Source organism: Ammospiza nelsoni, chromosome 12, assembly GCF_027579445.1.
Source record: "Ammospiza nelsoni isolate bAmmNel1 chromosome 12, bAmmNel1.pri, whole genome shotgun sequence".
NCBI classification, from domain to species: domain Eukaryota; kingdom Metazoa; phylum Chordata; class Aves; order Passeriformes; family Passerellidae; genus Ammospiza; species Ammospiza nelsoni.
The window spans coordinates 14,841,362-14,859,744 of record NC_080644.1 but is presented as its reverse complement, the minus strand read 5'-3'; positions in this window follow the sequence as shown (position 1 = coordinate 14,859,744).

Below are 18,383 nucleotides of genomic sequence, written 5' to 3'. Positions count from 1 at the left end.
TTCCAGGAGAGCTCTGCCTGCTGTGCCTGAAACCAGAGCTGCTGAGTCTTTGAACACAGCAGCACGGGAAGGCAAAACCAGAGCCCAGGGGCTCCTCCCAGTCCCTGCCCAGCTCTGCAGAGACACAGCCCTGGGTCTCAGTCCCTTGGGGGGTTTCCTGGAGATGGAGAACCCTGGCAGAGCCCTGCCATGGCACTGGCTGGATTTTGGGCTGTCCTGGAGCCCCAGCTCACACAGACACAGGCACTTGGCAGAGGGGGATGTGCTTTGCTCTGGTTCCCCAGCACACAGAGGCAGATTCTGGGGTAATTCCTCCCTCCTGCCCCAACCTTCCCCAGGGGAAAAGCTCCATGAAGGTTTCTGCCCAGCTGCCTGTGCCCAGGGACACCTCACTGCTCCCCAGAAGCACAGGAGGCTTTGCTCTGCTGTGTTTCCCCAAGAGCTGCTGGTCTGGTGCAGCTCAGGAGAACCCCAGTGGGAAAGGGAGGGTGACATGTGCAGGGTGGCAGGACAGCCCTCTGCCCAGGGTGGTGATGCTGGACCTCCAAAATCCTCCCCAGACAGAGGGATGAAACCCCAAACCCTGATGATTCCAAAGCAAAACCCAGCCAGGAGGGATGTGTGCCCTGGCTGCCAGCACACAGGCTCCAGGGACCTGAGGCCCTTCTGAGGGAGCTGTGGGCTCTCTTTTCTCTCTCACAGGACATCTTTTAGCAGCCTGATCCCATTCTTACCATGCCCTGACCCAAAGCACAGCCACCCCAGCAGGCAGGGCCAGGGCAGCCCCTCTGTGCCCACCTGGGCAGGGCTCTGCAGGGCAGTGCTGGGCTCCCCTCTGCTCCCACACAGCCCTGTCCCACCTGGGAGGGGACACAGGGAAAGAAGAGCCTTTCCCAGTGTGGCCATGGGCCTCTGTCAAGGACTTGGAGTGCTAAAGTCACCCTTTTACCCTTACACAATCTCCCAGAGAAGCTGTGGCTGCCCCTGCATCCCTGTCCAGGGCTGGGTTGGACAGGGCTTGGGGCACCCTGGGTAGTGGAAGGTGCCCTGCCCATGGATGGTTTTAGGATCCTTCCCCACCCAAACCACTCTGTGATCTCTGTTCAGCTCAGTTCCTGCAGTGCCTCCTGCAAACAGCTGGGAACAGCTGTCCCCTCACCACAGAGGGGGAAACTGAGGCAGGCAGCACCCCCAGACAGGTGTGCAGTGCTGCCTGCAGCTCCCCAGCTCCCTCAGTGCCTCTGTCCTGCCAGCCCAGGATGGCAGAGGTCTCAGTTTCAGTCCCTTCTGTGGCAGGAAATGGGGAATGCAGCTGTGCAGCCCCTCAGTGTCTGCAGCTCAGGCTGGAGCACAGCTGAGGCCAGAGGTGGGAGGCTGAGGAAAGCCCAGGGTTCTGCAGCTGAAAAAGATCTGAGTTTGCCACTCCAGGAGAGTGATCTGGGGAGGGGATGGAGTCACAGAATCAGAAAAGCACTAGGGTTGGGAAAGCTCTGTAAGATCATCAAATCCAACCATTTTTCCAAGCCCACCACTAACCCATGTCCCCAGTGCCACATCCACACCCAGCAATGGTGACTCCACTGCCCTGGGCAGACTCCTCCACTGCCTGACCACCGTTTCCATGAAGAAACTTTCCATAATATCCAACCTAAACCTTCCCTGGCACAATTTGAGGCCGTTTCTTCCTGTCCTAGAATATTTGTGGGGACACCAGCAGCCTCTGCAGACCCCTCAGTGCTTTGGGAACATGGGTTGAGCATCAGTGCCCCCATCCCCAGGTTTGCAGCCCACATGCCCGAGGTCTGGGGTGCCCAGGTGGCTCCAGCCTCTGCTCCAGTTTGGGGATCAGGAAACAGCTGGAGCCAGAGGAGCTCCCATGCCACTGCAGATGGCACAGATGTGCCAGCAGGCCCACAGGTGACACAGCTACCCCTGAGCCTCAACCAGCCCCCAGACTCACACTCTGCCAGAGCCTGGGAATGCAGCCCTGGTGGGCAGGGCAGGCTGGTGGCAGCCACTGGTGGGCACCAGCAGCCTGGGAACAGGCACAGGGACTCTCCTGCAGCCCTGGGCGAGGCAGACAGGGCTGAGGTGCAGTGGGAGGACAGGCTGTGGGATGAGGAGGGATGCAGCTGTCTCAGCACACACACAGCTCCAGGAATCACAGCGAATTCATGTGAGCCCTCATCCCCAGCCTGTCCCGGCAGCTGGGGGGGGTTCTCCTCTCCCAGTGCTTGGCACAGTCCTGGCACAGTGACTGAGCCCCAGGGTGCAGCTGGGGTGGCAGGAGGGCTCCCTGGCACTGCCCACTCCTCTGTGGGCACCCTGCAGCCGTGCCCAGCTCCCTGTGCAACCTCCTGTGCTCAGGTGGATCCTCCCTGGTGCTGGGGCTCAGAGCTCTGCTGAGTCCCCTCATTGAACACTGGGCAGTGTCCTGAGGCTCTGCTGGCATGAACCCCTGGCATGAACCCCTGGCATGAACGCCTGCCTGCAGGGCTGGCACTGCTGTGCCCCAGCCAGGACAGCAGGCAGGGCTGGAGAGGCCCTGTGCCAGCCCCACTGCCCAGGGAGTGACCCTGGAGAGCCACATCCACTGGGTCAGGGACAGGACAGGGAGGTCAGAACCAGCCCTGGACTCACCCCAGCAGGGCAGGGACACACCTGAGGCACTGACTGCTCACAGGACAGGCAGGTTATAAACAGCCAAAGCCTTTCAGCCCAAATATGCAACAGATGTGCCTCAAATGCCTCCAACAGTGTCTGAGAACCAGGATCCACAGCCCCAGCCTACACTGGCACACCTGCTCTCAGCAACTCCCCCGCTCCTCCTGTCCCCACCGTCGCTACAGCACCTTCCACCTGGCCTTCAGAAAGAAGGAAAGGAAGGAAATAGCAGCAGAATTCTATTTTTTGCCTTGCAAATGCTGGTTTGCAAAGCTGAGCTGGCCACTGCTCCACAGGTGAGGGGATACCTGGCCTGATGCTGTTGGGCCTTGAGACCCCTCCAGACTGCCCAGCCTGGGCGGGGTGAAGCACAGGGGCTGTTCTGTCACACAGCAATTCAGACCCAAGGGTGCAGGAGCCCCTCTGGGCACCACAGCAATGCCCCCCCACCCTTAGCCCAGCCAACAGCCCCTCTGGGGGGGAGAGCATCTCCCCACACCCTGAGTCCATCCAGAATCCCCTCTGGAGGGCTCAGCATCCTCCTCATCCCTGAGGGCAGCCAGGAGCCCCTCTCAGCCAAGCTCCAGACAGCTGCTGCAGGGCAGCTTTGCATTCCACAGGAAATGACCAAACCTTTTCTGCAGCCCAGAGCTCAGGTTACTCCGCCCCAGAGCACTTTCTGGTGCATGAACACTCAGCGTGGGGTCCCCATGCCCAGCTCCTGGGGTCACCCAGCCTGCTGGGCTGTGTTTAATCAGCAAAGCTCTGGCCTCCTGATCCCAGCATTGCCACGGGGTGCCAAACAGCTTGGAAAGTCAGAAGGCTGCAAATAAACCTCGATATGAGGTGTGTATAAATTCCTCCCTCTGTGGCTCTCCAGAAGGCTGAATGTGACACCTCAGCACCCAGAAATGCTTGTCCTGTGCCCATTTCTGAACCCACCTCAGTGCTCCTCTGCATCACAACTCCTGAACTCCCAGAGCACGGGAGAGCTGGGCCCAGGGCTGGGCTGTGCCAGGGAGGACACAGCCAGGGCCACCTGCATGGCCAGTCCAGGGGGACACAGCCAGGGCCACCTGCACAGCCTGTGCCTGGGGACAGAGCCAGTGCCACCTGCATTGCCAGTCCCTGGGGACAGAGCCCTGCCCTGGGTGTCAGCAGGATGGGTCCTGGGGAGCACAGCCTGTCCCTGCTCAGGCTGGCAGCTCTCACCCTGCTACAGGTGAGCCCCTCTCACCCCCAGCCCCTGCCATGCCCTGCAGGGACGCTGCTGGGCATCCAGGGCTGTCCCCGTGTGCCCATGCCCACACACCCCTGCTGACATGGGCCGCACACCGGGCACATGCTGACACAATTCCCCAGGCTGTGACAATGAGCCAGAGCCACCACAGTGCCCACGAGAAGGGGGAGCAAAGGAGAGGGAGACAAACCCTTTGCCCAGGAGGGCTCAAGTGCCAGCAGCAGGCGGGGGACATGCAGGGTGAAAGAGCCCCTGGCACACAGGTGCCCTGGGATCACCTGGCTCCCTCTCCAGAGCTCTCCTGGGCACATGCCAAGGGGCTGCCTCCCCAAAGCCACTGATGGCAGCAGGACAGTGCCTTTCCAACCTTGGCACAGGCACCACTGCTCCCTGTGGGCCAGTCCCTGTGTGGCCCTGCACAGGCAAGGGGCAGCGGAGCAGAGCAGGAGGGGACACAGCTGCCTGTCTGGCCACGGCCCCAGGGGCTGCCTGCAGCCCACCAGCCTTGTGGCACAGGGGAACTGGGGGTACCTGGAGGGGCTGGGGGTACCTGGAGGGGCTGGGGGTACATGATGGGGCTGGGAGTACATGATGGGCTGGGGGCTCATGGTGGGGCTGGGGGCAGCTGAAGGATTTGGGAGCACACAGAGGAGCTGGGGGCTCATGGAGGAGCTGTGGGCGCATGGATGGGTGGGAGAAGCTGAAGGATTTGGGGGCACACAGAGGAGCTGGGAGCACACAGAGGAGCTGGGGGCACGCGGAGCAGGGCTGGCAGCAGCAATTCTCCTCTGGGCACCTCCTGCTTGTGCCACCCAGTGTTTCTAATGAGGTGACACTGAAAGGTCACGCCTTCTTCCAGGGATGATTCTGCACCTGGGCTCTGGAGATGTTCTTCTCCAAATCCCTTTTAAGTCACTTAAACCTTTTTGTGCCTCAATTCCCCGTTGGTAAAGTGAGGCTTATCCCATTTCCTCTGCCTGGCTTACTGGGAGAGCTCCTAAGCCCTGCAGGGCTGGAAAAGGCTGTGCATGAGGATTTCTGTCTGCCTGGCACAGTGGGCCCGGCCTCATTAGGGACTAACGTGCTCACTGTGCTGTGTCTGGCAGGCAGAGCCTGATGCTGTGTGCTGCTGTGCTTGGGGCTGGCAGGGGAGCAGGGCTGACACTTGCCAGGCCTCCTTGGCATTTTGATCCATTCCCATGGAATGGGGGTGGTGGGCTCAGCTGAGGCATCCACAGACACCAATTTACCTCGTGCCATTATCTGACAACAGACTCGTAATAAGGAGTCTGGATGGGTGAAAAACTCCCTTCCAGGGCAGGGGGGCTACAGTGCTCCTGTGTTCACACATATTTACACTGTAGAGAAGTACAACTCCTCAAATGAGAGGGGTGGTCACCTAAAAACACCCTCCTGTCACACTTCCCTTGCTGTGTCCCTGTGCCTGTCCCTCAGGGATAGTGTGTAAGGATGTGAATAACCAGAGATCAGCCTGAGGAAACGAGGTGGTGCTGGCCTCAGCTGCCCCTAGGCACCCCCAAAACCCCCCTCAGACCTAAAAACCTCTAAATCATCACAACTGAACATTTACCCCTTTGCTCTGCCCCCTGGGGGAGCAGCAGAAACTCCCCACAGGGTGAGCAGGGTAAGGGGGCTGCTGCACCAAGTGTCCCCTGGGGAAATCTGGGGATTGTGCAAAACTTGGTACAGGTGTGGAAAGGGAGGGATCCTGGTAGAAAGGGAGGAACAAGCACTCAGGCTGTCCTGCCTGCTTGTTTTACCATCTGGTGCATCCCATGTTGTCACTGGAGATGTTCACAAACTCCAGAGTGGCCTGTGAGTGCAGCAGGCTGTGCTGGAGTCACACCCTGGGGGTCTGAGGGCCTGGGAGCCGATTCCAAGGAGGCTCAGGTGGGCTCTGTCCCTGAGCTGTGAGCCTCAGGAGCAGGATGGGCTGCTCCTGTTCCTCTGTCTGCCCTGGCTGTGGGTGTGTGTGGGTGTGTGGCAGGGACCTGGCCACAGTGCTGGGAAGAGATTCCTTATCTCAACCACATCCCTGAGCCCTTCAGCCCACAGCACTGAACAGTCCTGGCCAAGGACAAGCTCAGGAATGAGCCCCAGGGCAGGAGAGGCTGAGAAGCCCCTCAGTGCTGGGCTGGCAGGTGCTGTGGGAGACTCCTGCAGGTCAGGGTGTCACTGTCCCACTGGCACAGCAGCCTTGTGAGCACACCAGGCAAGCTGCTGCTCAAAGTGATGAGTGAATGTGAGATGAGAATTTATTGAGCTCTCCTTAGTCCTGTCTTTGGGACCATTTGTCTTCAGGGCAGCTCATGCTGCTGGCTGGGAGTGCAGGGCAGGGTGAGCTGACCTCAGCAAGAACACTCCAGAGCCAGGCCAACATCGGGATGCCACAGAGCACCAGCTGGAAACGGCTCCTGACCACGTCCTCCTTGCCCCCTGCACACATGGAGGTGGTCAGAGCCACCAGGTCCCTGTGGGGACCGATGTGACATCTCATCACACGCTGCTACCGAGGATGCTCCTTTCCCAGCTCCACCCCCAGGGCGGGAGGCTCCACCCTGCCTTTGCCCAGGTTTAGCAGCCAGTGCTAATCCCATTTGGGATCCTGCAGGGAGCACCCAGTGGACTTGGGAGGGCAAATTCACGTCCCCATACCCAGATGCAGCCCCCACCCAGCCTGGAGCTGTCCCAGGGCTGGGGTCTGGCTGGGAGGGTGGGAGCTGCAGCTCCCTGCAGTGCCCTGTGTGCCCCCAGCAGTGCTGGGTCCCTGTGCCTGCATCTGCCCGAGAGCAGCACTGCCAGGCAGCTCAGGACAGCTCCTGCAGCGTGGGCACGGCAGCCACAGTGCCACCGGCATGTCAACCACAGTGCCACCGGTATGGCAGCCACAGTGCCACCGGCATGGCAGCCACAGTGCCACCGGCATGTCAACCACAGTGCCACCGGCATGTCAACCACAGTGCCACCAGCATGGCAGCCACAGTGCCACCGGCATGTCAACCACAGTGCCACCGGCATGTCAACCACAGTGACAGCGGCATGGCAGCCACAGTGACAGCGGCATGGCAGCCACAGTGCCACTGGCATGGCAGCCACAGTGCCACAGACACAGCAGCCACAGTGCCACTGGCATAGCAGCCACAGTGTCACTGGCATAGCAGCCACAGTGCCACCGACATGGCAGCCACAGTGCCAACAGTGACACCGGCATGGCAGCCACAGTGCCACTGGCATGACAGCCAAAGTGCCACCAGCATGGCAGCCACAGTGTCACAGACACAGCAGCCACAGTGTCACTGGCACAGCAGCCACAGTGCCACCAGCACGGCTAGATGGTCAGTGACACTGTGGGCTCCCACAGCCTGGGCTAGGGGGCTGCAAGCAGGAACTTGGGCCAGAGCAGACCTGGGGGGCCAGCATCCCCCTCAGAGCGCAGGAGAAGGGCCTGTGCTGAGTGTGGAGCCATCATCCCCCTCAGAGGGTCAGGAGAGGGGTCTGTGCTGAGTATGAAGCCAGGATCTCCCTCAGAGGGCTGGGAGAGGGGTCTGTGTTGAGTATGGAGCCATCATTCCCCTCAGAGGCTCAGGAGAGGGGCCTGTGCCAAGCATGGAGCAGCACAGCAAAGGTGAGAGGGAGGCCACGCTCAGGGCAGGGGACAACGTTTCAGCCCTCGCCCACGCAGAAGCAGCTCTCCTGCTGTCCTTTCTTCCTTTTCCTGTTTCCTCTTGTGACCCACAGATATCAAAGTGCCTCTTTCCAGACCTGCTGCAGCCTGGGCTCCTGCTGAACACTCTCACAGCCCACTGGGACACAGGCAAAGGCTGTGGCACTTGTGAATGCAGCTCCTCTGCGGAAACACACGGTCAGGAGTGACTGATCAGCAAAAATCCCAGAACAAACCATCTGCAGGATGAGCGAGACAGAGCCACCCCCTCCCTCCACAGGGGACACGTGTGCTCCATGCCCAGGACACGGGACAGGCTGTGTCCCCAGTTGCTCACCCTGTCTCTGCATCCCACTCTAAACGCTGCCTGACTCTTTGAAGGCACCTTTGGAAGAATTATTTCCCCACCAAGAGTATGAAGTAGTTTTTTGGCAGTGGGGCCATCTCATCAGGGCTGCCTGGCCTCCTCCAGCTCGGCTGGGATGGAGAGCAGGCCCAGGGGAGCAGCAGCACCGGGCAGAGCTGGGATGTCTGTGCTGGCAGCTGCCTCAGCTTCCCGGCCATCTGGGGTTATCCAGGAACAGCTGCCAGCGCCAGGCATGGCCACAGGCAGAGCAAAGCACCACGAGTGTGCAAAAGTGCAAGGGGCAAGGACGTGGAGTCCCTCACCTCCCTCTGCCTCCCTCTGCCTCCCCAGCAGCAGCACCCAGTCCCCAGCTCCAAGGGTTGTGCCTAGGGCCCTCTGTGACCCCCATCAGCTGGGGGGGTTTGAAGAAGCTGATGTTGGAACTGGAGGCAAAGAAGTGACAGGGCTGAACTCAGTGGCATCCCGAGAGCATCATTCCTGGAGAGGCAGCACTGCCTCCCTCTGAGTCCAGCTCCACACAGCCCCCATCCCAGAGAGACACTGGGGCCACTTCTGACATAGCTGGGGCCTGGGGGGACACAGCTGGCCCTTGGCGTCACCATGACTCAGGAGCTTCTGGAACCCCAATTCTTACATTAAATTTTCCTCTGCTTTGTGGTCTCTGCAGGGCACAGCAGCAGAGCAGCAGCCACCCTCAGCTCAGAGCTTTAGTGCCCAGCAAGCCTCTGCCTCCTCGGGGAGCTGAAGGGCACCAGCAGCCCTTGGGATGCCTTGAGAATCAGTGACCCTCCGGGGGTGCATTGAGGCTCAGCATCCCTTGGGATGTGCCTTGAGGCCTCTCCTGCAGTTGCCCAGTTTCCAGAGCTGGGAGCAGGGTTTGAATGTGCAATTTGGGCCCCCTGAAGAGCCATCCCTGCCCCCCAGCAGCATCTCCTCAGGGCAGGGCATTGATGGTTACTGTGCCTCTGTGCCTGAGCCAGAAGAGGTGGGAGGAGAGTAAACACCTCCCTCTCTCCAAATAACAACAAAGCCCTGATTTTGGGAGATAATTCTCCCAAAGAACCTCAGCCGAACCTGGGTTTAATTCACTGCATCACCCAGCACCTGCAGGAACCTGGTTTGTCATTAGGGCCCCAGCAGATGGTCCCGATCTGGAGCTGGCCCTGCAGTGCTCATCTGTGCCAGTCCAAGCAGCACACACGCACCTGGGCTGGCACTGTGCTGGGACCCTCCAGGACACCACGTGTGCTGGCACCTCTGGGGTCCCTCACTGCCCCAGAAGGCACGTGGACCCAGGAGAGAAATCACTGGGGTCACTGCCAGCAGCACTGCCAGCAGCACTGCCACCAGCTCTGCCACCAGCCCTGCCACCAGCACTGCCACCAGCCCTGTCACCAGCCCTGCCACCAGCACTGCCACCAGCACTGCCACCAGCACTGCCACCAGCCCTGTCACCAGCACTGCCACCAGCACTGCCACCAGCCCTGCCACCAGCCCTGCCACCAGCACTGCCACCAGCCCTGCCACCAGCACTGCCACCAGCCCTGTCACCAGCACTGCCACCAGCTCTGCCAGCAGCCCTGCCACCAGCTCTGCCAACCAGCACTGCCACCAGCACTGCCACTAGCACTGCCACCAGCTCTGCCACCAGCACTGCCACCAGCTCTGCCAAAAGCCCTGCCACCAGCACTGCCACCAGCACTGCCACCAGCTCTGCCACCAGCACTGCCACCGGCCCTGTCCCTGCCGTCAGGCCCAGTCCCTCCATCAGCCCCAGCTCTGCCTCCAGCCTCTCCAGCACATGGCCCAGGCAGGGCCTTTTGCTCATTATGCAAAGTCTGGCACTCCAGGCTCTCTGTGAGCCCTGCCAGCCTCACAGTGCCCAGCCCATGGGGACAGGCCCCAGCCCAGACTGTCCCTGTCACTGGGGGCTGAGCGAGCAGACAGAGCTGTGTGGGGATACACAGAGGCTGCTGCTGCTCCTGGGCTCCCATGGCTGTGGTGGCACAGGTGGGCTCCAGCCACCAGCACCAGCACACACCTGGCTGGCAGGGAGGTGACAGTGCAGGGCAGCCCTTGGCTCAGCTGAGGAACAAGGGAGCAGGATACCAAAGGGCACAGCAAGGGATGGCTCCAGGCTCTGCTTCTGCCTCTGTGGGATCCTGCCTGTGCCTGCTGTGATCCAGGAGGAGGAGAGGCATGACAATGGTCAGGTGGCAGCAGGGTGGGGAGGGTGTGCAGCCCCAGCCCCCTCCTGGGGCTCTCTATGCCCTGTTCATACAGAAATGCACAGAGCAGGTTTGTGGCTTTGCCAGGGCTCAACAACCCTCGCTCTTAAAGTGCTTTACAAGTCCCTTCCTATAGAAAATACTTTCGTCACACCAAATGTCCCTGATCCCTGTTAAAATGCCCACCTCTTGGAGAGGAGCAGTGCAGGTGGGAGGGTGGTGTCCCTCAGGAAGCTCCAGCAGCTCTGCAGCCTGGGAGGCCAGCAAGGAATTCCAGAGGACACTCAGGGTCTGGGTGAGAGCTCTCTGCCTCTCATCACTGCCTGCCATGGTCTGCCCTGTGCTGGGGGTGTGCAGGGGAGGGACCCAGAGGGGATGGCACAGCCTCCTCTGCTGCCTGGCACAGGAGAGAGGGCACAGCTCCCTGGGCTCCTCCCAGTCCCTCAGAGCCATTTGTGAGCCCACGGAGGTGACAAAGCTCTGGCTCCTGCTGCTCCCTGAGAGGCCCTGCCCTGTCCTTCCCCTTGTCCCAGAGCTGCCAACCCCTCCTGGACCTGCAGGATCTGCACGGGGAGGGTGCAGGGGATGCTCTCAACACTGCACTGACCTACAGCCCTTCACTGATCCTGCATCCCTGCACTGATCCTGCATCCCTGCACTGATCCTGAATCCCTGCACTGATCCTGCATCCCTGCACTGATCCTGCATCCCTGCACTGATCCTGCATCCCTGCACTGATCCTGAATCCCTGCACTGATCCTGCATCCCTGCACTGATCCTGAATCCCTGCACTGATCCTGCATCCCTGCACTGATCCTGAATCCCTGCACTGATCCTGAATCCCAGCATTGATCCTGCATGCCTACATTGATCCTGAATCCCCGCACTGATCCTGCATCCATGCACTGATCCTGAATTCCTATGTTGATCCTGAATCCCTGAACTTATCCTGCATCCCTGCACTGATCCTGCACTGATCCTGCATCCCTGCACTGATCCTGCACTGATCCCAAATCCCTGCACTGATCCTGCATCCCTGTATGGATCCTGCATCCCTGCACTGATCCTGCAGCCCTGCACTGATCCTACATCCCTGCACTGATCCTGCACTGATCCTACATCCCTGCACTGATCCTGCAGCCCTGCTGTCCCTTGCAGCAGCGCTCAGCTCACCTCCTGCCCCAGGATCTCTGGCATCCTGCAGTGCCATGGGCTCAGCACTGGTGCCACGGGCACTGCTCTGTGCTCTGCCAGGAATGGGAGCAGCCTCTCCAGCCCCCTCAGACCCAGTGCCTGCTGAGGGGGTGGCTTTGAGCTGCTGAGACTTTGGCCACAAATTCTCCCACAGCTGGAGATTCCTTTCCAGTCCCACTCAGCTGGTTCTGAGGACCAGCCTCTCCTCATAATCCCTGGTTTTGCTCATTCCCTGGAGTAACAGCTCCAGAAGAAGAGGGCTGAGCTCCCTATGGAGCTCCCTGACATTCCTGGTGCAGGAACAGGGACTCCCTTCCAGATGTGCACTACTCCTTCACGTTCTTCTGGCTCCTCCTGCTCACCTCTGGCTGCTCCATCCCTGTTCCCCAGCGCTGCCCAGCTGCTGTGGGCTGGGTGCCAGCACTGGGACTACAGTCAGGAGCGCCCAGGGCAGAACGTGCCAGGAGCAGCCCGAGGGGAGGGCATGGCTGGGGACTCATCCCACACGGAGAGAGCTGCCCTGGAGTCTGCAGAGGCCACAGGGCTGGTGACAGCTCCCTGCATGGCTGAGGGGCTCTGCAGCCCCCGTCAGCCCCTGTCAGCTCCATTCCCTGCCCGGCTGCCTTTGGGACTGTGGCCAGCTGCCTGCCCCCGGCTCCTGCCTGCTCAGTGCCCGCGGTGCCACAGTGCCCGTGCCAGCTGTTCGGGTCACAGCGCGCTCAATGTCACCCCCCGAGCTGCTGGGGGCACGCAGGGACTGCCGAGCCCCCGATCCCGCAGCAGCTCCGGGGACATCGCTGACATTCAGACACAGCTCTGATGCACGAGGTGTGTTTGCACGGTTTGCAGCACGGAGCTCAGGGACTTCTGGTTATTCTCACAAACGGGAAGAACCCCCACATTCAGCTGCAGTCACTGCTCGTTGCCAGCGGTGACAGACAGGGAGCGGCTCCTCGGCTGCTCCCAGTGACCCGCCCCGCTGGCACAGGTGTGCCCTGGTTGTTCCGTGGCAATGCCCTCCCATCCGCTCCAGCGTGGGCAGAAGGCGCTGCTGCAGTGGAGCCAGCAGTGCTGGGTGGCACAGAGAGCCAGCACTGGGCTCCAGCTCAGCCCCTGCCCAGCCTGGAGCGGAGCCTCCCTTGCCCTGCCAGCCCAGGGACACAGGGCTGTGACAGCAGCGACTCCACAGAGCTCAAAATAACCACCCTGGTCCTGCAGCTCACACCACAACACCTTCACCTGGTGCCAGACCTGCTGAGGGCTCAGACCAGTGCAGGAGCCAGCAGAAACACGAGCAAACACCCAGGGATGGAGCTGGGGCAGCTCTGGGACAGCCCTGCACTGCCCTGTTCGTGGGGAGAACTCCCAGAGCTCCCCTGCAAGACTCAATCCCCACGAGATCCTGCTGATCAGGGCTTGGCAATGCTCATAGAAACAGCCAGCAAGACACCCAGGCGTCCCCAGAGCAGGCTGTGAGTGCCACCAGTGCCCCTGCCACATGGCCACCCTCCCTGCAGGGAGGATGGAGGTGCTTGAGCGTTGCTCAGGAGCTGGCTTGACCCCTCTTAGGAGGGAGGTGATGGCAGCTGTGCCTGGGTCTCTGCAGTTCCATAACCCCTGGTGAGCCACAGAAAGTCCCTGCAGTGAAGAGAACCCTCAGCCTTGTGCTTGCAGCTGGCCAGGTGTCCCCAGAGCCAGCCCACCCCATGGCACCGTGTGCCACGCTCTGTCCCTGCCCTCTGGGGGGCTGGGGGTGGGCACAGAGCCCCCTCAGGGTTCCCAGCTTGGGTTCCCAGCACAGACACCTTGCTGAAGGGACTTGGTGTTTTTGCATCTGGACAACACTGTGGGATCGGTGGGATCAATGGGATCAATGGGATCAGTGGGATCAGTGGGATCAATGGCAGGTGCCATCACTGCTGATCATTGAATGACGTTTCCTCACACAATTCCTCATCAATCCCTGCCCCACCCACTCCAAAAATGCAGTTTTGCCTTGCTGCCTATGGGCAGGAATTTCATTCCAGGTGATTTCTCCCAGGGACTTCACTTTCCTAGGTCTCCTCCACAAATCCACCAAGCAATTGTGTCAGCAAGACCCAGAGATCACTGTGGCCATGGAGCCTGCAGCAAATGGCCAATAAACCTCTGCCCTGGGCTGTGTGTGCACCAGCTACAGCAGGCAAGGTTTAGTGAGAGCAAGGAGACTCTGGAGTGTGTGATTTCTCAGTGTTTCACCACAAAGGAGATGAAGGACAAGAACATTGTCTTGAAGCTCTGGAGGAAATGCACAGCTGGTAAACAGCAAGGGAAATGATCACCTGTGGCCTTCACAACTCTCAACTCAGCCATTTCCTGATGGACTTGGGCTCATTTTCCCTTCTAAGCACTGTAAGATACAAGCATGAACCAAGCAGTGAGGGAACGAGCCCTGGCACATGGGCAAAGCACTGCTCAGCCCAGCACTGTCCTGGGCAGCGCCTTCCAGGGCCTGACCACCCTTCCCATGAGGAAATTTTCCATAATATCCAACCTAAACCTCCCCTAGTACAGCTTGGGGCTGTTTCCTCTTCTCCTGTCCCTTGTTCCCTGGAAGCAGAGCCTGACCCTCACCTGGCTGCAGTTTCCTGTCACAGGGAGTTGTAGAGAGCAAGAAGGTGCCCCCTGAGCCTCCTTTCCTCCAGGCTGAGCCCCCCAGCTCCCTCAGACACTCCTGGTCACACCTGTGCTCCTCAGGCAGGCACTGATGGCTCTGCTGGACAGAACTCCCTCCCTCCATGGGAGTCCTGGCAGCGTTTGGAACCTCCAGAGCTGCCAGATGTCACTGGCACCTTTCCTGAAGGGGTCCCACTCCTCTGTGTGCTTCCAGAGGAGCACAGACTGAATCACAGAATCACAGAATATCCTGGGTTGGACCCACAGGATCACCCAGCCCAGCCCCATCCCTGCACAGACACCCCCAAAACCCCACCCTGGGCATCCCTGGCAGTGCTGTCCAAACCCTACTGGAGCTCTGGCAGCTTTGGGGCTGTGCCCATTCCCTGGGGGAAGATTTCCTGATTTCCTGATATCCAGCCCATGCCCTCTGAGCCCCCAAACTCCTGTGATCTGTTGGGTCAGCAGCAGCTCAGAGCTGGCCCAGGGGGAGATCTCCAAAGTGGCAGGAGGTCAGACAATCTCTTCCCTGGCCTCCTGTGCTCCCAGAGCACTGCCATGGCTCAGGATGGCACTAATATATATTTATACATATAAACTTGGAACCACAGACTGCTCTGGTCATTACAACCCTGCTTTCCTCACCCATCTCTGGGCCTGCTGGTGCTCCCACTGCTCTCACAGGGGCAGGGGCAGCAGATGAGTTCTCTCAGCCCTGCTATGGCAGCATGAGAAGAGAAAAAGCTTGATTTCCAAGGAGAATGATGGATTTGTGAGGACCTCTGACAGCCTGAGGACAGATGGCAGCCGGGGCCCTGCCGGGGGTGGCCACTGCGGGTGACAGGGATGGGATCAGGAGCAGAGCAAGGGAGTCAGTGGGTCCCAAAGCTGTGCTTGGGGGCTGTGTCTGGGGCTTTCAGGGCCAGCAGAACCTCTCCTATCTTGAGAGCAGCCTGCAGGGTCACAGCCCTGTCTCTTGGGGCCAGACCTGGCTTTTGTTACTCTCTCTTCTACTCTGGTCATCACTCCACCTGCCAAGCCCATGCCAGGCGGTCCTGAGCCCCCCCACCTTCACAGAGCACAGGGATACAAAGTCCCTCCCTCAGAGGTGACATTTCACTCCTCTGCCTGAGACAGAAACTTGTAGAACCTCCCAACTTTCCCCCTCCTAGCTGGGTGTCCTATTCCAGCTCCAGAAATACCAGCAGCCTTTTAGTTCCCATAAGATCTCAGAGGGGTGTTAAGGTGACAGGTGACCTGTACCTAAAATGACCTCAGGAGCAGGTGAAACAGTCTCTGAGGGCCAGAAACATCCTCCCAAAATAAAAGAAGTGCTGAGATCCATTTCTCTTTCCATGGGGTTTGTATCTTGAGGGTGTCTGTCATCTGTGCCTGCTGAAAGAAGCAGTGCATTCTGTTTTGTCACCCTCTGTGGAAGTTGAAACCCTTTGGCCATATTTCCCCATTTTCACTCATTGTATTAATTTCTTGGATAATTTTTCAAGGAAAGCCTCACAAGTGCCTTGGCTCTTTGTGGGAAGTGAGGATTTTGGGTTGGATGAACATTGAAAAGGAGGAGAAGAAAGAGAAAGAAATAAGAAGAAATCTCTCACCATAGGAACTCTGTGTTCAAGTTATATGTCATAAATTGTTATGCCATGTGGATTTCTGTCTGATACAGGCAAATGCAGCTTATGGACAAATAGGCAAATGCAGAATTAGGGGAAGGCTGAGCTCCTGCAGGTCACCTCTGCTGCCAGGGCTGTTCCTGCTCCTGGACCCACTGTAGGGCTTTGCAAAGGTTCTCCCCTCTACCATATCCTGCAGACAGGTCCTGCAGCCAATCCTGCTCTGGGGAGCCCTCTGGGAATGTCCTTTCCCAGGACACTGAGTGTGGGATGTGCTGCTGTTTTGGGGTTTCAGCAGAGACCTGAGATCCTGCACCTGTCAGAGCGTTGCTGAAGGTGACTCGCAGGTGGAAGGGACTAAACATGGAATAGTGGGTGGAGGGGACACGGGAGAGCTGAGGGATGTGCTGGGGTCATGGTGACAGTGATGGAGCTGTCAGCAGGCTCCAGGCTGAAATCCCAACTAAATCACAGAACCACACACCTTAAAGTTCCTCTCGTTCCAATCCCCTGCCATGGGCAGGACGCCAGGCTGCTCCAAGCCCTGTCCCACCTGCCCTTGAACACTTTCAGGGAAAACCTCCAACAATCAAACCCCAGTAACCCTCTGTGAAGCTCCTTCCCAGCCAGATGAATGAGCTCCTTGTGACCCTGATGCTTGGCAGGCTGTGTCTCTGTGGCCCCCCTGGAGACGGGAAGGGGCTGGGTCTGTCTGGGATGGGGCTGCGCAGACCCCCCTGTCCCCCTTGCTGTCCTCACCCACCCCACACACAGGAGGGCTGGAGTGTTCCACACCACACAGGCAGGGCCAGGGTTTCCTGCTGCCACCACAGGATCAGGGTGCAGGGGCTGCTTGCAGGGCTCTGTGGGGACACGGCAGGCACAGTGAGGTGGTCACAGAGGGAGCCCAGCTCCTCTGCAGGAAGCTTTTCCCTGGGTTCCTGGGGAGCTGTGGCTGGCTGCAGCCTAGCAGCACCAGGGCTGTTTGTTTCTGTTATTCACTGACTTCATCCTCCAGCCAAAAGAGCTTTGCAAGTAGTAATAAAGCAGGGTGAATGGGATGGCATGGGATGATTAACCAGGACTGTGAAAGATGGGCCAGCACCTGGCAGCACAAGCACCTGGCAAACAGGGCTGTGTCCCACATCCCATCCTCTTCTGGAGGGGCTGCCCTGAATCACTGAATGTTTGGGAATGTTTGGGGTTGGAAGTGAGCTTAAAGGCAGGGACACCTTCCACTATCCCAGGTTGCTCCAAACCCTGTCCAACCTGGCCCTGGACACTTCCAGGGGACAGCCACAGCTGCTCTGGGCAGCCTGGGGCAGTGTCCCACCCCATGCACAGGGCATTTGGCACTGCCCATGCCCAGCACAGCACCCAGCAAAGCTGGGCTCTCACAAACAGCCTCTCTTGGGTTGCTGTGTTCAGGTTTTTGACATCCTTCCAGCAGAACCTCTCAGATTTATCCCTGCTCTTCCCCACACCTTGCCACGACAGTTGGGATTTTGATGCAGGTCTAATCGTTCTGGACTATAAAAAACAAGCCCTGTCTTTCACTAGCATATGGTTCTCCCCGTACAACAACAGACACCAGAACTTTCAATTAAGTTTCTGGAAGCGGTGCTGAAGCACACATGACTCATTTCACAAGTGCACTGAGTGAAACGATCCTGCTTTTTGCCAGATCTCCACTCCTCAGGAAAAAACAGTATCTGATGTCTTTCTTGCTTGCTTTACACACTGACGAAAACAACACCCTTCTCTGAGGCTGCGAGCCCGGGGAGAGATCGCCCTGCTAAATATTCTAATATTTGATAACAGCCCTGCCAGCATGGAGCTGACTCATTCCATGGCATGTGCTGCTCCCTGAGGATTGCTCTCAGCACAGTGAACAATTAGCTGCTTCATTCATCCCAGCTTGAGAATGGCAGATAGTTACAGGACCACGGGCACGCTCCTGACGGGAGGGATTTATCAACACTCGTAGTTGTTGCTCCTGTAATTAATCTCATGCTATTTCCACACACTCACACTCACCCTCTGCTCCCACCCTGCTCCTGGCTCCCAAACACTTCTTTATGCTCAGAATGGCACAGAAATCATTTTGGTTTCTGGTCAGTGACATGGAAATGACCAGGCAGAAGAGATGTAATCTGGGGGTCCTGCTCCCCAGCATTCCTTGAATCCTTTGGGGCAGAGCAGAGGCGTCCAGCCCCAGCCCGTGGGCCAGCACAGCCCTGTGACAGCGATGTCACACCTCCCTCCACGTGCCTGGCCCCACAGCAGCCCGGGAGCACACGGCTGCTCCATCCCACGGCAGCTGCTGGCTCTTGGTGGCTCAGGGCTGCTGCTCCTGCCTCCTGCCTCTGGGGTGGAGCTCAGCATCCCTCCGGGATGTGCTTTCCTGGCTGCCTTGGCAGCGGGAACCCCCGGCAACCCAAACCCTGCCGTGCCCCTCCTTCCTGCTCAGGAATCTGACACCTGCATCCTCCAGCTCACGGGGAGATGGCAGACAGCAGGCAAAGCATTTCTGTGCCCACATCCTGCAAAACAGACAGCTCCTGGGATCTTCTGCCTCTAATGTTGTCCCTTCCAAGACCTCAGGCTGAGGCTCCAGCTGGAGATTTATTTTATTGGCTGTTCATTGCTACAGTTATGGCCAGTGTGGGGACAGCGTTCTTGGCACAAGTGAACACAGCACTGACTTCAGCATCCTCCTCTT